The sequence below is a fragment of the Idiotropiscis lumnitzeri genome, chromosome 17, assembly GCF_059441095.1.
Source record: "Idiotropiscis lumnitzeri isolate Australia: NSW breed Sydney's pygmy pipehorse chromosome 17, RoL_Ilum_1.0, whole genome shotgun sequence".
Taxonomy (NCBI): Eukaryota; Metazoa; Chordata; class Actinopteri; order Syngnathiformes; family Syngnathidae; genus Idiotropiscis; species Idiotropiscis lumnitzeri.
Window position 1 is genome coordinate 5,910,126 of NC_142407.1, and position 12,390 is coordinate 5,922,515.

At 38.2% G+C, this 12,390-nt stretch overlaps 1 long non-coding RNA gene across 2 annotated transcripts; it reads right to left on the minus strand.

The window, feature by feature from the left end:
* Positions 1 to 4,955: 4,955 nt before the first annotated feature.
* On the minus strand, positions 4,956 to 8,325 carry LOC148319844 (uncharacterized). Of its 2 annotated transcripts, none has more exons than XR_015839616.1 (4): positions 8,045 to 8,325; positions 6,865 to 6,940; positions 6,323 to 6,618; positions 4,956 to 6,212 (listed from the first exon to the last, which is right to left on the minus strand). It is a non-coding gene; the product is annotated as an uncharacterized LOC148319844 (long non-coding RNA). The 2 variants fall into 2 exon arrangements; XR_015839615.1 differs by having other exon boundaries at positions 8,049 to 8,322.
* Between the last annotated feature and the right edge of the window lie 4,065 nt (positions 8,326 to 12,390).

The window sequence follows — 12,390 nt, forward strand, 5'->3', positions numbered from 1 at the left end:
AAATTAAATTCACAAACATTAAAAAAAAATGCCATCAAATGCATAAAAAATTATGTAGACGATATTAAAAGCCTTCAATTCTGAATTTTTGTTTCATAATTTTCTGTCTGCTACAGAGAGATCTTTGACGTCACTATTTTTGAAGTGAACAGAGAGTAACTGCATCGGAAAGAAGAGAAATGCTGACTTAGGACACCCTTGACGAATCCCTCGGCTGATATTAAATCTCTTGGATGTGCCAAATTTGCGTCTAAAGTTTTAATCGATTTTTGTTTTTAAATTTATCTCCAAATCCAAAGACATTGAAACCCTGAAAAATGAGCCGCTGTTCAATGTAAACAAAAGGCCTTGTAAAAAGGGATCAAACTTTCATCTTCTACTAAGTGTGAGTCTTCTAAAATATCAAGTACCAACCTTATTGTTTGAAATATGTCTGCCAATCACAAATCCACCGTGAGTTCTTTCATTTAGCGTTTCTTTTCATTTTTGAGCGAAACAAATTTGATAGTCGTTATTTAGGCGCGATATTGGCCAACAGCCAAGTAGCTTTCTGTGCTTTTAGAATCAGTGTAATGAATCCTTGAGACAACGATGGAGGGAGTTTTTCATTGTGAATACTCCCTTATGTCCACATAGTGCCAATTCTTTGGAAAACATTTGGAAATTTTCCCCGTCAAACCATCTGCTTCAGGACTTTTGTTGTATTTTCATTTTTTCAAAGCATCTTCAACACGCTTTGCTGTAAGAGGATCATCACACAGTTCTTGATTGCCATTGCCAATGTCCACAATATCACCTTGAGAGATAAAAAAATGTCAGCATCTCCATGTGATCTATTGGACTCTCTGATTGGTATAGATTCCAAGAGAATAATTAGCAGATTTCTGCTCTCTTTTCAGGATCCATTGTGACAAATCCATCAAAGCATCTGATCCTGTGAACATTAATATGCCGTTTCTCCAATTTGAAAAAGTCACTCGAGTATTGCTCTCCCTCTTCAAGTCATTTCCTTCAAGATCGTACAAAAGCTCCTTTTGATTTGTTTACATAGAACTTGTCTAATTTCTATTTTCCTCATCTTGTGATCAATTTCCAGGTACCTGTGATGATAATGAAATCATATAAGAAATAAATTAAAACTCTTCCTTTCTATTTTTCTTCACCATTTCAGCTCCAAATTTTTTCAATAGTTTTCTGAATTCAAATTACATTTTCAGCACATGCCTTTCTCCAACTTTTGCAGATTAATTTGATGACATTTACCAGGGATATATTCAAGACATGAGTTGTTTAATTTCCAATATGAGTTGATTCTCTTAACTGTTTGAAGAGCAGACAAACACAACTCTGAAAAGATGGCACTGTGATCCGTCAAAGGTATTGGCAACATTTCCACATTAGATACATATTCAGATAAAGGATCGGATATGAATAAAGAAATAAAATAATCATAATTTTGTGATCGTAATGACCCTGACTTGTTTTTCCAAGTAAATTATTGTGCTAAAGGGTTGTTATGCCTCCAAATATCAATGCAATCACTTTCAAAAATAAAATCTAACATACGAGTATCCCAGCTAACTTCAGGCAGTAGACGGTGTACACCCTGAACTGGTTGCCAGCCAATCGCAGGGCACACTTTGACAAAACTGCAAACACACTCATACCTAGGGGCAATTAAGAGTGTCCAATCGACCTGCCATGCATGTTTTTGGAATGTGGGAGGAAACCGGAGTACCCGGAAGAAACCCAGCAGGCACGGGGAGAACATCCAAAATCCACCCAGGAAGGCCGAAGCCGGAATTAAACGGAGCCACACGCATTTGTGACTCTTTTTTTTTAATTGTTTTTTTTTTTTTTTTTAACAAAAACTTCAATATATACAAACAATACAAACTACAAGGATGTATAATCTACTTAACTGGTACAAGAAGATGAGGTAGTAACATAGATGAACAATAAACAACAAAATCACAATAAAAATTACAATAAATAAAAATAAAAAACAACAAAGCATAAGGTTATTTCCTTAATAAAAATCACAGTTTTTGGATACTTTTCTTGTTCGAATAGCTTTGGGGTTAATGGAAAAACTTAGATCAGCCAAATTCATAAAAAATAATATTTTAAATAGAACAAAATTTGGTCATTGATTTGCAAATTTTACACAGTGAATATGAAACTTAGCCAAAATTAAGAGGAGGTTCACAATATACATTTTATCTATACACAGTTTCTCAAGGTCAGGCAGCCCAAAAAGAATATGTCTGAGTAGTAATCTCAGCGACGGTTCAATTTTTGAATTGATGAAATCATTCAGGTCTGACCAAAAGACGTGTGTATAAATACAGTCCCAAACAGATGGGATATTGTTATGTCAATGTTAATTTTATATTTATGTAACTTGATTTTGACTGGATAACACCTATTAAGTATCTTGAAAGTAACCTCCCTCGCTTTGTTTCTAATCAAGAACCTCCTAGGCAGAAGCCGAGTAGATTTCCAATTTATATTTTCATATAAATTATTCCAGTAAAAGACTGCTGCGGGTTTGGAAACAAAATCCCTTTGAAAGATTTCTCTTACACTGATATTTGAGGCTTTTTTGCTTAATATTGATCCTATATTGCCAATAAATAATAGTCTTGGAATGTAATATTTCGGCACTTTAGGAGAAGAAATTAGCAACCTCCTAGAAACATCAGGTATTGCATCAAATACAATCGATTATTCACGAGGCGTAGCAGGGATAACGTAAGCAGAGCAAAAATTCTTCACAAGTATACAACTGACCTTTTTCATTCAACAACTGACTGACAAAGAATATATTATCAACCCACCTCTCAATAAAGAAAGTTTCATTCTTAAATCTAATATCCTGATTATTCCTTATATAATATCTGTGGGGCGTGAAATTGTGCTTGTAAGTCATCGACCAATACATTAGAAGTTGACTATGAAAGTTTGCTCATTTAACTGGTCATTTTGACACATTATAATTACATCTCAACAAAAATTCCAGACCACCTACTGACTTGAAAACATGGGTAGGAATTGAAGTTCCAAATTCAGTTTGATACATTTAATTTTAAATGTTGCATTGAGAGAGGAAAAATCTAAGGCATGAAGGCCGCCACATGACAAGGTATTTAAAATAACATTCTTCTTTAGACCTTCGACCTTGGCAACCGAAACTTGACCAGTTACGGACAGATCTCTTTGGAGCCAAAAATTTAACTTTTTTTTAACTGAATTTATAATTGGCATAGTCTTCAATTAGTCTTTCTCTTTGGTCTTTTTCAGTTTTGACACCAAGATATTTAACTTTATCTTTGCTATCGTGAGACCTTCAACAACACAATTTTTTAAGTGAACAGAGAGTAACTGCATCAGAAGAGGAAAAAGAAATAGAGAAATCGGACACCCTTGACAAATCCCTCAGTTGATATTAAATCTCTTTGTTGTGCCAAATGGAAGTTTTACAGAACCATTTGCATTTGCATATCATGTTTTAATCAATTTTTGAAAATTATCTCCAAATCCAAAGACATCCGCATTCGTGACTCGTCCACGGCAGAACTGTTGCAAAAGTCACATGTAAGAACGTAGCCAATTAAGAGACCCAGTGCGCATACAAATCAACATTTGTAGATTCTCATTACACATTTGTGACTTCAATTAGGCATTTGTTGATTCTCGGTACACATTTGTGACTGTGGTTACAGATACAGATTTTTATACACATTAGTGGATTGAAATATGCCTTTGTAAATAGTTTTGCTACAATAATGTCCCCATGCCAGTATTCTACCGCCCCAGTGTCTCAGTACCAACAATATTCCAAATTTGGCCGCAATATTTTTGACGGCATCATCGGCATTTGTTTTTGTATTTCAGAAACACAGAAACTGGATGCTATTGACCCATGGGCAAGTACCATTTTTTGTTAACATTCTTTAAATTGGAAGACATGCAAGAGTAAAATGAAAATAACAAAATAACACAAATAATATAACAATCACTGAAGCGAGAAAAATGGATGAAGATTCCTTACATCTGCTAATTGACACATTAGCAATGCTGGAGCCTCTCCCAGCTGTCTTCGGGCAGTAGGCAGGGTACATCCTGAATTGGTTGCCAGCTAATCGCAGGGCACACATAGACAAACAACCATGCACGCACACACTCATACTTATGGCCAAACCAGAGTGCCCGGAGGAAACCCACGCAGGCACGAGTAGAACATGCAAACTCCACACAATCCACAACCTCCGCATTGTGAGGCCATCGTGCTAACCAGTCAGGCCACCGTGCTGTATTGTGAGACGCTCATATTGGGTCCGTTGCCCAAAATCCCTTGTGCAAATTGATACAAACCACAAGTTGATTCGGGAAGATATATTTTTAGTGTACCCTGAAGAACATTGCACGTTATTTTTTTCAGTCTAAAATCTGAACAAAACAGCATTAATAAAATGTGCAAAACCATTTTTAATTTTACAGTTCCATAATGATTTCATAATCTATTTCATATTTCCGTGTTGCTCCACTTTTGTTGACATTTTTTATACTCCCCCTTTTTCATATTATAGGTACGGTAAGGTTTTTTGGCGGAATAGATGATTTTTCCAGGAAGGTGAGTTCGTGAATGGAAATTCAAGTCAATTTTAATTGTAAAGCCCTTAAGATAATCTCAAAGGTCTTTACATAACCACAATCGACATCCCCTGAACCTAACCCCCAGGAGCGCAAGGAAAAACTCAAAACCCTATTATGGGAAAAGTGAGAAACCATGAGAAGATGGGGGAATCCAACTTCCAGGATGATCAGGCTGCAATGGATGCCAAGTGTGCAACATATTGACACATAAAATGATGCTATACAATGTTAGATGAGATAATGTAAGAGCCAATCACATGAAGTGCTGCAGGAAGATGACTTCAGTGGGACGCGTCTTCGTCCAGTTGATCAGGGCCGTAATTTCCATAGCAGCACCTCCGAGGATGTGGTCAGCCAGTTGGAAATGTTGCTTAAACATGCTTTTCTCCCATTTATTTCTTAATTTTATGCATGATAGCTTCTATCAGTCTAGCCCAATTCAATCCAGTCCAATCCATGTTTTTTTAAAGACTTCTTTTTTATTTATTTATATATTATTTTGCAAATAACAATCTGTCAAAGTAATGATTACATGATGCAGTGTTGAACCAGAGAATGTAGGCTTGAAAAAATAAATTGCAGACATAAAGTGTACTGTATTTATGTATTTAACATTTTTCAATCTTCCAGATAATGTATCTTCAAGTTTCTTCATCTTATGTACCTTTAGCACAATGTCTTTAGCACATGTTTTTGTTTGATTTACATGTAAGTTATCTTTATTATTATTATTTGCATTTCATGTTTTGTGTATGTTGTACATTTTTTCAGAGTAAGAGCGAATCAAGGCGTGGAAAATGTTGGTGTTGCACACCTAATGTTCTCTGTTTGTGGCACCGGAGTTTCATTGTTGGCAAAAGTGTACACAATCAAAGGTAGACTTTACTTAAAACGTCTGCTGACAGGTCAACCACAAGTTTCTATCAACCATAAATTCACAGGGTTTTGCATTAATCGAATACATATTAAGTTTCTCAATGATTTTAATCGTTCTTAAATTGTAAATTGTTCTCAGTTGTGAATGTGAGTGCAAATGGTTGTTTGTCTTTATGTGTCCTGTGACTGGCTGCCCCCCAGTCTTGGGTGTATCATGCCTGCACCTGAAGTCAGCCGGTGTTGACTCCAACACACCGTGAGCCTGTTGAGGATATTGCATTGGGATCTTCTCCACTTCTCCAGTCTAACAGGGCAACAGCATTTTCAGTGGGTATTAAGTAAAGCTCACTGTGCACCAAATCATGAAAAGAGCACAACATAAAAGCAAAATGTCGATTATATGGCATATGTATCTTTAAAGATAGTGTCTGGTCAAAGAACAGAATTTAGAGAGTTAAGAATGGAAATGACTTTTTTTTAAAGGAATATCAAATTGCAGGGAACAAATTATTAATACAGAAAATAATTTAATGTGCCTGCGGTGTGATCTCTGCATCTTTTTCATAAGGGAAAATTAGTTTCACTAAATCTGCTCCATTGGCGAGAAGAGGCCAAATTCCTGTTTCCTTCAGTCTCTTTGGTAATTGCTTCACTTGTTTTGCTGATTGATCCAGAACCTGTGTAGAACAACATTAGAAGTCTGGATTAAAAGAACTACTTGTTTGAATAACCAAACTGGGTACAACTAAATTAAGTCATGAACAGAATAGAAGGACTTGAGTTTTACCGCATGTAGGAGTAGCTTGTCATGGAGCCACTTCATGTTGTTTAGGTTTGGGAGAGGAAGGTCCCATGCCATGCAAAGGTTAACAACACTCTTTCCTGACAATTTTCACAAACTGCCTTTGGCATTTTTGAAAACTCTGAGGATTTTTTGGGGGAGGGGGCTAATGTCTAATTCACCCTGAAATGGCTCCATATAAAGTATATGTTTTCCACCATTTGATGCCCTCTTTAGGTGTGAGGTGGTGTAGCCTTGCATTTGGGGGCTTAAAACTGTAAGCCGCCTTTGTCCACTTCCTCCTGAAACATTAAAATCTGAAGTCAATAATGAAGTGATTACAGAATTAAATGTTTAGAATGTAGCATGTTTACATTTTAGCGACAGAATTGGTTAACATGCTATGAAGGTTATCCAACACTACATGCTCGATGAAATGCAGGTTTCACATGCCAACAGCTCACTGGAACAAGTTCTCACCAAATTTAACTCAAGACTAAAAAATAAATTGAAAAAACATTTGGAATAAATTGATTATATGATTCTACCTGAAGCCTTGTAAAACATCCATGATCCATTCAAGCTCGGAAGTTTAGGGTAATCCTGGATAAGAATTGCAGATCTCTAGAGAAAGACAATATAATTGCAAACATTGATAGTGAACTGCCCAATGATTACCACAAGAAATGTGACACTTGGTCTCATGAAAAACATTTGAATAATCATCATGAAATTATCTAATATATCTCCTTTTTTTACTTTTTTCCCTTCAATATCATTGTTTCACCAGTGACTAACATTAGAAAGTATGGTTTGCAATAACGCATTATGATACCATAGCTGGTCGTAACATGCATCTTCAGACAAGTATATCATTTTAATGCCTAATCCAGTCTGGCAAAACTTGAGTTCCTCATTTCCTTTGGAAGTCACTGTTGCAGTTGAGGGAAGAACATAAAATTGAAAACACTGCATTTTGGGAGTGACGGTTCATGATTGGTGTGTAAACCTTCTCTTTCCTCGGAAAAGACCAGGAAAAGATCTGAAAGACACTCATGTAATCTCATCATTTTAGATGTCTATTTCTCATGTGATTAGTACAAATAAAAACATTTGCATTTCTCCTGAGAATCATGATTGCATGGTGACAGCTGTTCCTGAGGAGTGTTGGCGGACATGATTTGCACTGGGTGGAGAATTGCATAGGATGAGGGGTTGGAGGATGCCCTTGCCTCACGACTAGAGGCATCCATGTTTTGTTGGTTGGGAGAAACCAAATTTCGAGGAACAGACTCCACATAACTCTCTGATCCAAGATTCCGACCCTACAAACAAGTTGTGCCTTGAGTATAAATGGTGCAGCTGTTTTGAAAGCACGATATTAATTAATATGTGTTGCCTTGTGTGGAACTCATGTTCTCAGTTTCAACGTTAGCTGCTGAAGTGCTGGGCTTCACACACTATCTTGTGTCTCTGCGAGTCTTAGCTATCTACATCATGTAGCAATGATAGTTTCAGTGAAGCGAATTTGTTCCGTTTAATGTAACAAAACACGCACGTGCCGAGTTAGAAAGTGCAACTTGACTAGTTAAACTAAACGCAACGTTTGAAAGAGGCGAGCAAACTTATAAACCTATAAACAAAGACATAATTTATCATAAAACATTATTATTCCACTGCCAAACTCGTTATAACAACCAAAGTTACATAAAACAATGATAAGTGTACCTACTGCACGCCAAACAGACTCCATCGGCTCTGTTTGTCTGCTGCAGTTGTAGGATACTAGCGCCCTTTTGTGGCGTGAATATGTCGCAACGGACACACACACACACACACACACACCTCCAGATACGCATTTGCAAATCGCCACACGCATTTGTGACTCGAGCACAGTAGGACTGTAGCAAAAGTCACTCCTGTAAGGCCCGCCTCCACTCGCAAAGCCAAAGTCAAGTCAACCGCCACTGTTATTTTTAATGCTGTGCATCAAGGTGCATTACGGTAATGCGCCGAAAGCGCTTGCTGTTGGTCACCTTCAAAATAAAAGCTCACACTCATTTATGCACGTCCAGGGTTCGCGGTTAACCGCTTCCCGATTGCCCGGGGCAAGTGAAATTTGGCCACGGGCAAGGTAAAATTATGGACAACTTGCCCGACCGGGCAAGCATTTTTTAAAGGAGCCAAATATCTTTAATTTCGACGAAAACTGTGGTGTGATCTGTTTGTGTGCACTGTATGGTGATGGTTTAACCCAGACACCCCCTTATGTTGTGGTATGGTCCATTGGCCTTATCGGGGGCAATGGGCGGGCGCTACGGGGATCAGTTAGTTCAGTGAATGTCGAGTTAAACGTCAATAAGTCCCGCAGTATTGGAACTCGCTGTAGTTGCATCCTCATTTGAAGTTTGAAAAACATAACAAAAACCTACGATATTTCGGCCGAAAATTGACAGCCGGAAGTTTTATTACCTTCTGCGCATGTTTACAAGTGGCGACGAGTTCGTTCAAATCCGAACATTTCGGATTCCTCTGACGTGACTAAAATAGCTCGAATAATTTTAAGTAGACAATTCAGTTGTGAGTAAGGAAGAGAGTAATATTTGATTATTGGCTGTTAATTCATTAGCTCCATGATGTGACCTGACATAGTGTCAGTGACTGTGTTCTGTTTATGCTATGAAATTTATGAAGGCAGCACCGCAGCACACTTAAAGGAATACACAAATTTCCCACACTCATAATTTACTCATGTGATTACTCAATTAATAGGGTCTCCTGGATTTAAAATTGATAATCTGGATTGCTGTAATATCATTTTCCCAATTTAACATGCAGATTTGTTAATTATTAAAACTACAATTAACATTTTCAATAACTGCACAGAATGATACATGCTGTTGTGAGTAGGGTTTCATGGTTGATGATGAAAACAAGATTAATTTATGAATATCAGATTATATGTTTATTTACATTTGTGACACACATTTTACAACCATAAACATTTTATTCTTAGAGAAAAAAAAATGGTCAGTTGCCCAAGTCGGGCAAGTAATTTGGCCACTCGGGCAAGGCAAATTTTAGTGGCACAAGCAGTTTTTAAAGTTAACCGCGAACCCTGACGTCAGAGGTTTGGATAAAAAAAACCTGTTATTAAACTTCTCTGTTCAAATAGGGGGAATGCAATCTTTCTCAGAATTGCACCAATAAATGTTCTGAATTGAGATAGAAAGAGAAATCAATGTTAACTGTGCACCGATGGCTGACATTACAATTAATTAAAAAAATATATACAGTGGAACCTCGGTTCTCGAACGACTCTGAGGTCGAACAAATCGGAGTTCGAACAAAAAAATAGAGAAATTCTTGCTTCGCAGTGCGAACAAACCTCGGAGTTCGAACACCGGTATGACGCGTGAGTGCGTACGCGAGGGTGGGATGCTGAGCGGCGTACGGGTGTAGATCGCTCTCTTTCTCTCTTTATGACCAACTGTTGTCGCGTGCGGACGTGCTGCGTTTTGCTCTCGCGTTTTATATAGGTGTACAAAGTGTTTTAGCCCCTAATCATGCCTCCAAAGAAAGTCAGTGCAAGCAGCAAACAAATGGTTTCGGTGTTCGAACAATTCGGTTTTCGAACAGGGTTCTGGAACGGATTATGGTCGAGAACCGAGGTTCCACTGTATATTTTTCGTTATCCCACAACCAGACCAGTGCTGGGGAACACTAGATCAGTGTTTTTCAACCTTTTTTGAGCCAAGGCAAATTTTTTTCATTGGAAAAAATCCCGCGGAACACCACCAGCTGAAAATGTGAAAAAAAGTGTTTTTTAACATTGAAAAATGACCTATTAAAAGTCTTGCATATGAATCAAATAAACATAGAATAAAGTATCGTAAAATCTTTCACATTTATACTCAGTGTGAAACGAAGTATTAATTCCTCTGCCACGAGTGAGACTTTTTTGATTTAGTCACAAGTTCAGCGACGTGGTAGCTAGCTTTAAGGGCTCTCTCCCTTACCTTTGCGTTTTTTTTCATGAAAGTTGCTTGTTTCCCCGTGTGTTCACTCAGGCGAACAAAATACGCCACATTTTTGTTTGGAAGTAAAGGGCGTTTCGTTTGGAGATGGCGTTTAAGCGTGCTTGGGACCAGAGCACCGTTGGAGAGATTTTCACCACATACCAAGCACAACGGAGTTGGTGTCGTTGCATCTCCGGTAAAAGTAAATCCAAATGAAAGATAGCTTTCGCTGTATTGCCTCACGGCAGAAACTTTGCAGGTCGTCTTTGCTTTTTTTTTTTTTTGTTTACCTCCACTCACACTAGGGCCTTCATCTAGGTTTTGTCCAGGGACCAGTTCAGAGTCAGCATTTTTTTCTCTTCAAAAACATATCCATTACTTTCACCGTCGTTCTGTTATCCACTTTTTTTATTCTGCTATCCACTTCTCGCTGCATCCGCGCCTCACTAATTCGCTTGTTTCCTAGCATAAGGCAATTCACTACCTGCTGCTGCTGCCGCCGTCTACTGGTATGAAAGAGTACTACATTTTACTACTTACTCTGCAGGCGCTAGACCGCACATGTACACAAATTGAATAATTTCCCACGGCACACCTGACAATAGCTCACGGCACACTGGTGTGCCGCGGCACAGTGGTTGAAAAACACTTGTCTAGAGAGTCCTCTCGTGGCTGGCTGTGAAGTTACTTTTTGTTTTCATGCATAAGTCGCTGCAGAATCGCAAGGCCGGCCATCCGATGAAAAACAGTGCGACCTGTAGTCCGGAAAATACAGAAAATAATTAGGGTTTGGTGTAAATTTTACACTTAACCCCATCCTGGTTATTTACAATACTTGGCAATTATAGACCAGTAAGTGTTCTGTGTCACCTTGGGAACAGTACTGCTGCTATCCTCTTTACAAGCTCACTTTCAAAACAATTTTGAAGCTTATGGTTTATTGGCAACTCATTATATATTTTATATGCCAAAAGGCAAAAAAAATGCTAAAAGTTCATATTTGAAGAAACAAACTGCTTCATTTACATTGATGTGCTCCGAGCCTCCTCGTGTGCTCAGATGTATTATTGCTTCATTGGCATCAAAAGATAAGATAAGATAAGATGTCCTTTATTAGTCCCACAATGGGGAAATTTGAGGTGTTACAGCAGCAAAGATATAGATCACACAGAGTCGGCGGCGTAATGTAGCCGTTAATGTATAACATTAGCAGCAGACATTCAGAAAAAGCATGCAAATATACACAGTATAAACGTATCTAAGTGTAAGGAAACACTCCTAATGTTTGTCCATTATACGGAGGGGGAAACGCTGTAATGATAAAAACTACTGAATGATTGAAAATACTGCAATCATAAAAATATTGCAATGATAAAAGTACTGTAATGGTAAGAGTACTGAGATGATAGAAAAGTACTGCATGATAGAAAATACTGCAATGGTAAAAGTACTGTAATAGTAAAAGTACTGCAACGATAGAAAAATACTGCAATGATGAAAGTACTGCAATGATAAAAGTACTGTAATAGTGAACATCCTGCAGTGGTAGAAATACTACAGTGATAGAAGTATTGTAATAAGAATACTGTAATGGTAAACAAAATACATCATTGGTCAATATTTAAGTACACCCTTGGCTGAAAGTACAGTAGTAGTTAATATTGCATCCTAGGACTGCACAATTGCACTAATGCCCTCCCGTTTGTAGGCCTGACCCAATGTTCTTGTTAAAAAGTCTGACAGCAGTTGGCAGGAAGGAGCGGCGAAATCTCTCTTTGGTACAGCGAGGGTGTAAAAGTCTGTCACTGAAGGAGCTGTAAAGTGTTCTCAGAGTGTCATTGAATGGGTGGGCTGGTTTGTCCAGCATTGATGACAGTTTTGCCGTCATCCTTCTGCCCCCCACTGAGTCCACAGAGTCCAGGGAGCAGCCCAGGACAGAGCTGGCCCTCCTCACCAGTTTGTCCAGTCTCTTTTTGTCTCGGCCCGAGATGCCTCCTGCCCAGGAGACCACTCCATAGAAGATGACTGATGAAACCACCGAGTCATAGAAGTTCC